We start from the raw sequence: 12738 nt of genomic DNA on the forward strand, positions 1-12738 counted from the left end.
GTTGACCCATCAGGAGTCAAGCTTGGTGGTAAGTTAGAAACCAAAAGTGGAACTTAAGTTGTGAAGTAAAAATGCAATGTTTGTTTCAGGCAGAGATAACGTAATGAAAAAAGCACAAGAAGATCACGCTTTACCTCTAATTACGTCAAATGTGCAAGCTTCCGATTTTTTTCCATTGTCGTTAGCAATCGCTGTCACTGTTGTTGTTCCATATTGAATATTACGTAAGGTATGTTGTTTACCTTTGTCATATTCACGCGTGCATTGTGTTGTTGTCGAACAACCATCGGATGAGAGAGTGTATTGGATGGAGACATTAGCCGAAGATGAGTAGTTGGAAAGTTTTGGGTAAATTTTCGCAGTGCTACTCTGAGTTGTTACGGGTGAATCTATACTGATGATAAGCTTTTCTGTAACAAAGAAATAAGAGGCATTATGATTAATAGCTTGATTATATATTTCTTCTTATTCCAAACCAGTGTTTCACTCATTTTTTTTTTTAATTTATCCTCTGGATCTTGAGGCCCGGGCCCATCTGGCCCTATGGTAAATTCGGACCTAAGTCAATCGCAATAGGTAGCCTATGTACCAGATTACATTCATGTACTCAAATTCCATTCCATATTAGGCCTACATGTCATATATGAGCTTCACTGGCTGCCTTTAGAATTTCGGATTCAGTATAAGTTAGCTATTCTTGCTTTTCGGCACTTTGAAGATACATTACCAACTTATCTGTCTGCTACGCTCTGTACGTATGTAGGCTACGTACAAACCAGCTCGATCACTTCGATCTTCTACTGAAAGATTATTGAAATCTCCCCGTGTTAATCTTAAATCGGCTGGTGAGCGCTCCTTTCATTTCGCTGCTCCGGCTGTTTGGAATTCATTCGCTTCCAAACAGCCTCCGTAACATACATTCGCTTACTCAATTCAAAAAGCAGCTTAAGGGGGTACTACACCCTTCAATAAATTTGTGTCTATTTTGCATTTTTCTCAAAAACTAATAACACAGCGGTAACAAAAGTACATATATATTATAGGGGCAAGGAATCCAATTACTACACTGGAATTTCAGTGACCCAAGACAAGCGGTTTGTTATTTATGATAAGAAATAAGGTACCGCTAGGATGTACCTCGTTTCCTATCATATATACTGAACCACTTGTCTTGAGTCACTGAAATTTTAGTGTAGTAATTGGATTCCTTGCCCCAATAATATACATAACTTTTATTACCAGTGTGTAATTATTTTTTGAGAAAAATGCAAAAATAGCCACAAATTTACCACAGGGGTGTAGTACCCCCTTAAAACGCATCTTTTTCTTCGTGCTTTTCCGGATTCACATATGTAACTTGTTTGTCTTTATTGTTTGTGCGCCTTGAGTTCTTTTGAAGATTGTGCGCCTACTAAGAACCCTCCATTATTATTATTATTATTATGTACCATTATTCTTATTTAAATTTCTTGCCAGAGCTGACCAAGGAGGTTATAATAAACATGGATAAACAATAGATTACGTAACGCATTGTTCCTTTCATGCTGAATTGATTTGCCGACAAGCTATTCATAAAGTGGTACCTGTTGTTTAGCACAAAATAAATTGGTAACTGATAAGTTATGAGAAATTGGCAATTTTTCCATTGAAAAGCTGTGTAATACTCACTATTACCATGATTACTAATAGTAGGCAACTTGTGGTATTTATATCGTGATTAAAGTCAATAGTGAGGTTGCAATGTTCCATACGTCTGGCTGCTAAAGGCCGTTCATTCGTACAAACATTGATTCATACGTATACCGCCTAATTACAAACATAGCTAGTGTAGGAGTATGATCTAATCCAATGGTTTTGTGGTCATACATAATTGTCACATGAAGGCGACTGTCCAACTGTCTATTCCTGGTCTTTTTGATGTTGACCGAACCAGGGTAAACATGCCGCTTACAATCAAATCGCTTGTATTTCAGTGCTTCCCGAATATTATCATTATTGTGGTTAAAATATTTCACTTCAATTATAATAACGTTATTGTCACAATGATATTTTTTCTTGAGGGAAAATACATGTAGTTGCATCATACCTCGAGATGCAGTACAAAACTAAAATTTCAACGTCGTGCGTGCGTTGGGCGGGACGATGCAAATCGCAACCTCTTTTATTATACACGTGGATCTCACATAAAATCAATCCACAGTCTGCTCGCATGTACCGCACGTAAGGGTGTCTACGTTTAAACGTTTCACGTGTAACCGCCCGTTAAATGCACTATCCGTTTAGAAAAATCGCTAACCGTTTAAACGTAAAAAAAAAGTCCAAGCCACCCCCAAACCTTACTACATGTATACAAGCCTATCCTAGCCCAACTAACCTTTAACATAACCCAAAACCCTTGCCCTAACCCCCAAAAGGAAATTTGGGAGAAATTGATTTCACCTGAAAATCGGACCTATATTTTTATGTTTTTAAATGCATGAATGTGTTAATAATGTTTTAATTACTTTATTTTCTCTCATTTCATCGAAATTGGTTTTTTTTATTGCTAACAAAATAAAAGAGAAACCTCTCACATAACATTGAAATTTAAATTTTTTTCTAAAATTCTAAAAATACCAAAAAAATACATTAGAGTGCAAAAGATTTTTTCTTCTGGGTAAGAATTATTTTCTTACATGCAACAGTTTATTTCTTGCAGGTTAGAAATTTAATAAACGCTGTTGCATGCAAGAAAAAAATTCTTACCCAGAAGTAAAAAGCTTGTGCACTTAAATGTATTTTTTTTTTGTATTTTTAGAATTTTAGAATTTCTTTTAAATTTCCATAATTATGTAAAAGGGTTCTCCTTCCTATAATTAGCCATAAAAAATTGCCATTTTGATGAGATGGGGCTAAATAAAGTAATTGAAACTTTATTAATATGTTAATGCATTTACAAAACTTCTAATACATGTACGATTTTGGGGTTCCCTTTGGGGGGGGTAGGGGTAAGGGTGTTGGGCTTGGGTGGGTTTGTATGTAATGAAGTAAGGGTTGGGAAGGAAAACAAAACTTTTTTAAAAAAATTTAAAAATCTTCTTTTTTGTGGATTTTTTACATACGTTTACACGGTTAACCGACCGGATTGTGGTCCGTTTAAACGGTTAGACAAATAAACGTGAATTTACACCCCTAACCGCACGTAGTAGGCCTAGGAAGCATTAACATTTTAGGGGAGGGCGAGCATGTTTGGGGTTTTATACCGGTTTTACTGAACTATTTGTGTGCAAAAAATTGTTTAATTTCAGACTTTTTGAGCCCATATTGGAGGTGAATATTTTGGTATGTGCCAGTGTGAAAACGTTTGCAATTTTACTCTTTTGGTCAAAAACACGATGTTTTTAGACCTAAAAGAAAGGCTGAATTTGTGAGCTATATCTTGCTATCAGAAATGATATACCATGCATGCTGTTTCATGAAGTCCCAGGTATGTTAATGAGTGCTGCTTTGAAAATCGATTGGTCCAAATTCGTCGCTCAAGAACTGAAGTGAAGTAAAACCCCCGGTGAAATCATTGTGTAAAGATGAACAAATGTTACGTTGACCTCTGCAATTTTCGCGCCATGTACATGTGATATGATTAGGTCATGTTTGTATTTTGATTATCTGTGAGATCTGTCTGTTAGTTCTAACGTCTAATTTGATAATATTTTATATATTATTGAATGATATCGAAGGTTAATGTAAGTTCTCGTAATCTATAATTATGACATGCATGACTTCGATCAAAAATAGAACATTCAGTTATTTAGAAATATTAATTTCATTAGAAAATATCCATTGGTAATTACGGGGTAAGTTGAGCCAGGGGGTAAGTTGAGCCACCCCCTCTAGAAAGAAAATTAAAAACTTATCTTACTTTGCAGTTCCACTTATTTGTATATGACATAACAGAGGCTTCTCAAGTGTAATATGGAATCACTTGCACATAGGGTAAGAAAGCTGCATTAGAAAGTTCATTTTTCGCACTTTTGTTGAACTTTTGGCAAAAACCAATTTTTTTCGTGTTTCACGCAGAAAGAAAAGGGCTAAAATGCTGGCATTCTGGGTATTGAGGATGTAATATATGAACACTATTTTAGAAATCTTTTCACATCTGTAACAAGTTTTAGTCAGGCGGGCGGGAGGCTTGGTTGTTGACAAAAAGGGTCACATGGGGTAAGTTGAGCTACAGGCCATGGGGCAAGTTGAGCATAGGAAAAACCTGCAGAAATTTCCCCAATTTTTTTATTCAAAGTAAAATCTTGTCAGAAATTACTTGTATGCAATATTTAGATTAAACTACTTCTATATCAAACTATTTTTCGAAATAAATATACCTGAAAACAACAATTTAAAAAAAAGGCAAAATTGAATTTCACAACAATGGCATATACTGTGCATTTCTATGGTGGCTCAACTTGCCCCCGTGACTGGCTCAACCTACCCCACAGTTGGGGTAAGTTGAGCCAATTTGCAAATGATTTTTGGCGTCTCACTGTGAGAAAGTGCAAAATATTGATTAAAATTTTGTGGTATCATAACCAAGTAAACATACATATGTTTCATTTGTAACACTGCATTTGGGTCCTGCTTTATTTATTTGAGCGTAGTGAAAGTAAATGTAAAAAGTGGCTCAACTTGCCCCACTCTCCCCTATATTTCTTACAAACCAATTTATAGTATGGGAATGAAATGTGGTATAGCATTGCTGTTGTACTTTTTCGGGGTTAAGCCTCATACCATGAAGGGGGAGGGGTTGGGTGCACAATGAGGTTTATCATCCGGCACAATAAACAACTGAAACGCTTTTACGGTTTACACGGACTTCAGATAATCGTAGATCCATCTTTTGCGCTCATTTTTAATATTGTTAATAATTTAAACCCACTGCACCTTACCCAGGGTTAGATTAAACCCTGTAGTTTTCATTTTGCTCTTGTGAAATTTTTGCAAAGGGCATACACTTTCAACTTAGTAAACTCCGGTGAAAATCGCATGCGTAAACGTGTACCACAAGTGATATTTAACATTTGGCATACGAATTTGAAGCGTTTGCTTCATAAATGTTTTATGAAGCAAACGCTTCAAATTCGATTTTGTTGCAGAGCCAACGTTAAGTGTGGTTTCAGTTATTAAATATCACTTGTTGAAACAAACAACAAAGTGAAAGACCAATACCCCCATCAAACACATCGCAAAAGGTTTGGTTGATCCTTTATGTAATTATTTCGTGTGAGCTAATCTTAACCCGAATCCTAACCCTATTTTCGTGTAAAATTGCATGAAGGAATAACTCAAGTGCCAGAAACCGTTTAAACACCGGGTTATGCATGTAAGGGGTAAAAACATAACATCCAAAAACATTTTTGAAAACTGCAAAATATTCCAACATATTATCTAAGTGTTGACAAAATATTTAGCCAAAATGATTGCAAAATTATTTGACAATAACATTCTGACAAAATTTTTAAAAATTTTGTTGTCAAGGGAGAAAATACTATTATTTAAAAATATACTAAAAGAGAGTATAATAAATGACACGAGTAAATTTGAAAATAACTTTTGATATTGAACTTTTCTATCAAGTATTTGTCTCGGGCCTTACCTGTGGTTTCTATTTCCTCCTTTGGGCTGGCTCCATCTGTGTTAAAACAGTTGCAATTACAGTGAAGCGTTGTTGGTAATGTATTTTCTTCCCTGGAAACACATAATAAACATAATTTTGTTAAAGATATCGTGGATTTGGCATACTTCTAACCTCATTACTGTCGACTTTGCCTTTATGTGAGAAATTGACATTCACGTAAAACAGTATGCCAACTGTCATGTTCTGGATATAATATAGGCCTACTTGTATTTATTTTAATTTTCATTGGTGCATTTCGTATTCTCGTCTGTTGCCATAACATTATTGTCGCTGATTCAGCATAGTCATAGTGGCGAAGGGCATACCACGAAGAATGTGAAAAAAAATCAGAGAGCACTCAGATAAATATGACTGCCTTTTGCGGGCCAATGATTAAAAAATTGATCCATTGTTATGGTAATCCTCCTTACGACGGAATTCATAATGTTTAGTACGTTTTCAGCGAGTTCGCCTACTAAGAGTCGTTTACTGAAGACTGTCCCTGTCAACAGAGAACAAGCAGGTCTCGCCTAACCGCTAATGTAAAAGGCTCTGAAAAGAGCCGTTCACGGAAGACTGCCACTTGTCAACAGAAAACTTCGCTTATCTGCTAATGCAACTGCAGAGCGTTTGCAACAAAATAGGTTGTCCGGCCCCGTACCTTTTTTGTGTGATTATTAAATAAATAAATCGGTTGCCCCTTGCCTATGAGGTCAGTGATCATCGACTGTCGTCAGGCGATCATTTGACAATTGCTCATTTCAATCAACCAATCACAAATCCGTTATTCTCTACCACGTCCGCAATGATATAAGTGATATACACTCATCGCGCATCCACGTACTTTTTGACCCCTGTATAACTCTATCGGGTCATTTTCGGGTTATTTTGAGGGTCATTGACTCAAAATAACGCTTGATCACCGACCTTGTTGAATTCAGCAGTTCCAAATTAGTAAAGATTGCTAGGTTAGCTTTTACTCAAAAATGCTTCAACAATTTTATAAGTACAAATTTGAAATTTTGGTCTAGTCTGTTGTCGCCTTATTGAAATTTACACGTACCCACTGCAGCGATGTTTTAGTATAAATCCGCATATGATCAAGGCAATCAGACCTACAAAACCACCAATACCACTTGCAAGTATTATCCCCAGATCCAACCCAAGAGATGGGGTATTTTGTCCTGTCAAAGTGAAACAAAAACGATTAGAATAAAGAATAACATGTTCATTGGACCATTATTCAAAGTTAATACTCAAAACATCCACATTTGTTAGTCTAATAAAACAGTGCAGACGGTTTGGCTTCAGATCCGGGCCCCACGTGCAAAAAGCCGTCATAATGGAGAGAGTAAAAAGTCGACTTTTGATCAATAAAAGAATATTATTAATCACGATGAACGCATTCAGTTGAACTAAATTGAATTATACATATGTAAAGTATTCAATAAATGGTTATAAAATTCTGTGTATAATTGGTGACAGTAAAAGTAAATTATGTTATCGAATGTAACATATCTTGGCATAATTTAATGAGGACTAACTTACTTAACATTTCTGATTTTATTCTACCAGTTTATTGATCGCGAAACCCTGACACATGGGAAGCTAGCAAACAGAGTGAGTACGGTGATTGAAAAGATGCAGTTATTCTGCACAGCAAACATGATTCGACCTTTGCAGTACTTAAACCTGGTTAACAGGAAATTACTCCAGCAAAATCAATCGATAAAATCTAGCGGCCCATCCTCCACATTGAATGGTGGACTGTACTTATGCCCAAATATGGCACTTGCCAATCAATAATCACCCACTTTAAATCCCCTGACTCGCTCCACTGACCAAAGTTATGGACAGATATGGGAGTTGTTTTTGCTCTTATTTGTCACTTACATATCAGGGAGGTACGAACATTTGCAGAAGCCCCACCTACTCAGTTTTTAGCCTACATGTAATATATACATTATTCTTGATTGACATTAAGTACAAAAAATATCCGTCAAGTGGTTTAGCTTTAATGCCCTTTGGAAGAGAGCGGTCCACAAGTGAGTGATAGTCACTAAAAGTTGCATTCGATTTACACAGGGAATTTTGCAGGCCATGCGTGCCCTTCCTTACTAAATCACCAAAGTGCGAATATTTCCCAACATCTAAATTAGCTAAAATTTAGGACATGTTACAAAACTATATTTTCTAGAATTTCTGAAAGTACAAAACATATTGGCCGGTTATTTTTCACACAGTGACGTTAACTAGGCAATACCTTATATCTATAACATACACAATCACGCGTCAATGGTGAGAGTGCTGCGTATTGTGTATAGGAAAATAAACAGTAACTGCAGTATGAATTAAACGGTTCCAAAAAAAGTAAGTCCCTCCTTAAGACATTTGGTATAATCCAAAAACGGCTGGATCAATTCTCTTGTTTTAAAGTTTGGAACATAGACTAAATAGCTATGCATCAAGTGAACGGGGTTTTGTTGTCATCTTTTATCATTACCTAAATCAGGAAAAGCTTAAATTTATTTAAATTGAATATGCTCCTTTTTGATTAAATTACTCACTAAAAGGGAAAAAATGGTCAAACACAAATTGAAGCATAAAAAGCCTATGTAGAAAAATTCAACTTTTTTGGGCCGAAAATGTTATAAATGGCTGTATTTTGCAATGAGGATGGTAAAAGGTAGCAACAAAAACCTGCTCGCTTGATGCATATCAGTCTATGTTCCAAACTTTAGAACAAGAGAATTGATCAATCCGTTTTTGGACTATACCAAAATGTCTTAGAGGGGATTTACTTTTTCGGAACCGAGCTCTTGAACATAATTGTTTAGAAGTGGCTCTATACCTCAAAAAATAGATTTTTCTGATATTTTGTGCAATGATGCATGTTAGGGTGTTGACTACTTGTGTGACTAAAAAAAATTCAAAAATCGGCTCGTTGCCATGGAAACGGCCAAAACCCAGATTCTGTCATTTTGGGCCAAATTGGCAGTGAAATTAGTGAAAAACATGTTATTTCAAGTGTTCGCTGTATCTAAGCCATATATTGCTGGTACATTACATTAAGTTCTTGTGAAAGGACATCTATTCATCTGATGATCAGCATATTTAGAGGTCAATAAGTTATTCTTAAGGTTACGTGCAGAGCCCATCTGTCAGGTGTATTTTCACTTTTTCATAAAATGTCATTTTAGCACCTAAAATATCATCATGAAAATCAACAACCCGGTGTTCCCAGGATTTTGTCCATTCTAGTGTGGGTAGTACAAGCTAGGTACTTTACATTTTAATAAAAATCAGCTTGGGCAAATGTTACTTCTAAATACAGTGTTGCTAGAAAAACCGGTATTTTTGCAAATTGACATTTTGTCAAATTACGCCTTTTTGTCACAATTTTGTGCATTTTGACAAATATTTTCCTTCAAGGTAAATCCAAACAACACTTTTTCGTCTTTGTAAATATCTAAACACTGAAAATTCAAAATTAGTGTTGCCAGAATTCTTGATAAAACACCCAATATTAGCATTTTAGTGATTTTGTGTTGACAGTTTGGTTAGGAAATGCTTATTTCTAATTTTCATACATCGAATGTACATAGTATAGATTGCTATATGAATGTTTAAACACCTGAGCACAAAGTAAGTGTTGCCAGAATTCTTGATAAAACACCCAAAATCATATATATATATTCATATGTGCCATGATCCAACATCAAATTTTTTTACTATCATCAATATTAATAATAATATCAATGTAGGCCTATTAACATCATTATCAATACTAATCAAAACTATTAATATCGATATAAATAATAATCAAAAGTATTAACATAAATTTGGTTTACTATCATCAATAATATTAAAAATATCAAATATATTAACATCATTATCAACAATCATCAAAAATATTAACATTAACCCTAGAACTACTGAGCCATATTTTGTAACACGGACTACGAAGGGGGTTGCAACCCCCTAATTTTCAATTATAAACGTCATATACCGTTATATTTGGAATCAATGTATAGCTATGGGTCTCCTCTACCCCAGTGATACCAATAAGTACAAACATTCCTCTCATATAATGTCGCTGTGACGTCATAATGTGAGGGCGCCCATGCAAATTTGGAAAATTTCAGCTATTTACAAAAGTATTGGCAAAATTGATTTTCGGCTAAAATTCTACAAAAAATGGAATTTGACCGAATTTTCTCCTCAAACTAACAAGTAAAAAGTCAATAGCTTATAATAATTTTACATGAGCGAAATGAAAATAATTTATTTTACTGTAGAAACCATTGGTGGCCCTCACCAACACCCCCTCTATTGTCATCTTTGACAGCCGGTCCTACCCCCAGGTAATGTGCTGGTAAACATTTTTACACAAAAATGAGCGCAAAGGATGGATCTATGATTAGTTTAGGTCGGGGCGTAAATGCGCGCATTTTTTTTTATGACGAATAAGAAATCTTGGGGTGGTACTTCGTAGTTCTAGGGTTAATATCAATAATAATCAAAAATATTCACATCAATATATCAATAATATTTAAAAATATTAATACCAATATCAATAACACTAATAAACAAAACTATCAATATCAATAATAATCAAAATATTAACATCAATATCAATAACAATCACAAATATTTATATCAATATCAATAATAAGCAAAATATTAATATTAATATCAATAATAAGCAAAATATTAATATCAATAATAATAAAAAATATTAATATCAATATCAACAATATCAAAATCTTAATATTTTAAAATTGATATTAGTATTACTATTTTTGATTATTATTGATATTGATATTAATATTTTTGATTATTATTCATATTCATATTAATATTTTGATTATTGATATCGATATTAATATTTTTTATTTTTTATTGATATTGATGTTAATATATTTGATCATTATTGATTTTGATATTAATATTTCTCATTATTATTGATATAGATATTAATATTTTGATTATCATTGATATGGATATTAATATTTTTGATTATTATTGATATTGATATTAATATTCTTGATTATTATTGATATTGATATTTATATTTTTGATATTAATATTAATATTTTTGATAATTATTGATATTGATGTTAATATTTTTGATTATTATTGATATTATTGATGTCAATGTTTTTGTTTATTTTTGATATTGATGATAATATTTTCGTTTATTATTGATAACGATATATATATATTTTTTTTTAAATTATTACTGAAATTGATATCATTATTTTTGATTATAATTGATATTGATATTAATATTTATATTTTTTGTAATTATTACTGAAATTAATATCAATATTTTGATTATTATTGATATTAATATTTTGATTATTATTGATATTGATATATATTTTTGATTATTATTCATATTAATAGTTTTGATTATTATTCATATTCATATTAATATTTTTGATTATTATTGATATTGATATCGATATTAATAGTTTTGATTATTATTGATATTGATATTAATATTTTTGATTATTATTGATATTGATATTAATATTCTTGATTATTATTGAAATTGATATTTATATTTTTTATTTTTTTTGATATTAATATTTTTGATTATATTGATATTAATATTAATATTTTTGATAATTATTGATATTGATGTTAATATTTTTGATTATTATTGATATTATTGATGTTAATATTTTTGATATTGATGATAATATTTTTGTTTATTATTGATAACGATATTTATATATTTTTTAATTATTGCTGAAATTGATATCAATATTTTGATTATTATTGATCCAGTCCAGTAAGGTTTGAGTGACCAGTTCAAAATTCAATAGAAAACAAAGAACAAAATTAATACCCATAATTACCCTGACTATAACTTTGTACTAGATAATACTAGAACCGTGGGGTTTTTACAATTTGAATACGCTTTTTAGGACAAGCTATTGATGATAGTAAACCAAATTTTGACGTTGTCAACTTTAGCGTGAGAGGACTGGATCATGGCATTATGATTTTGGGTGTTTTATCAAGAATTCTGGCAACACTTACTTTGTGCTCAGGTGTTTAAACATTCATATAACAATCTATACTATGTACATTCGATGTATGAAAATTAGAAATAAGCATTTCCCAATCAAAACATCAACAACAAATCATACTATCAGTAAAATACTAATATTGGGTGTTTTATCAAGAACTCTGGCAACACTAATTTTGAATTTTCAGTATTTAGATATTTACAAAGACGAAAAAGTGTTGTTTGGATTCACCTTGAAGGAAAATATTTGTCAAAATGCACAAAATTGTGACAAAAAGGCGTAATTTGACAAAATGTCAATTTGCAAAAATACCGGTTTTTCTGGCAACACTGTATTTAGAAGTAACACTTGCCCAAGCTGATTTTTACTAAAATGTAAAGTACCTAGCTTGTACTACCCACACTAGAATGGATAAAATCCTGGCAACACCGGGTTGTTGATTTTCATGATTATATTTTAGGTGCTAAAATGACATTTTATGAAAAGTGAAAATACACCTGGCAGATGGGCTCTGCACGTACCCTTAAGAATAACTTATTGACCTCTAAATATGCTGATCATCAGATGAATAGATGTCCTTTCACAAGAACTTAATGTAATGTACCAGCATTATATGGCTTAGTTGCAGCGAACACTTGAAATAACATGTTTTTTAACTAATTTCACTGCCAATTTGGCCCAAAATGACAGAATCTGGGTTTTGGCCGTTTCCATGGCAACGAGCCGATTTTTGAATTTTTTTTAGTCACACAAGTAGTCAACACCCTAACATGCATCATTACACAAAATATCAGAAAAATCAATTTTTTGAGGTATAGAGCCACTTCTAAAAAATTATGTTCAAGAGCTCTTAAAAATCCGAGCATTAGACGGAGGCGCCCTATTTAACGTTAGCTTTGGATTTTATTGATTTTTTTGGTCAAAAAAGGTCCAAATTTGGGGAAGAAAGTCAACTTTTCTAAAAAATTGCACCCCCTTTGGAAAAAAAGTCCACTTTTTCAAAATCAGCACCCCACAAAAATCCTGGCTACGGGCCTGGGTGTGGTGGAA

This window comes from Amphiura filiformis, chromosome 14 (assembly GCF_039555335.1).
Source record: "Amphiura filiformis chromosome 14, Afil_fr2py, whole genome shotgun sequence".
Classification (NCBI taxonomy): domain Eukaryota; kingdom Metazoa; phylum Echinodermata; class Ophiuroidea; order Amphilepidida; family Amphiuridae; genus Amphiura; species Amphiura filiformis.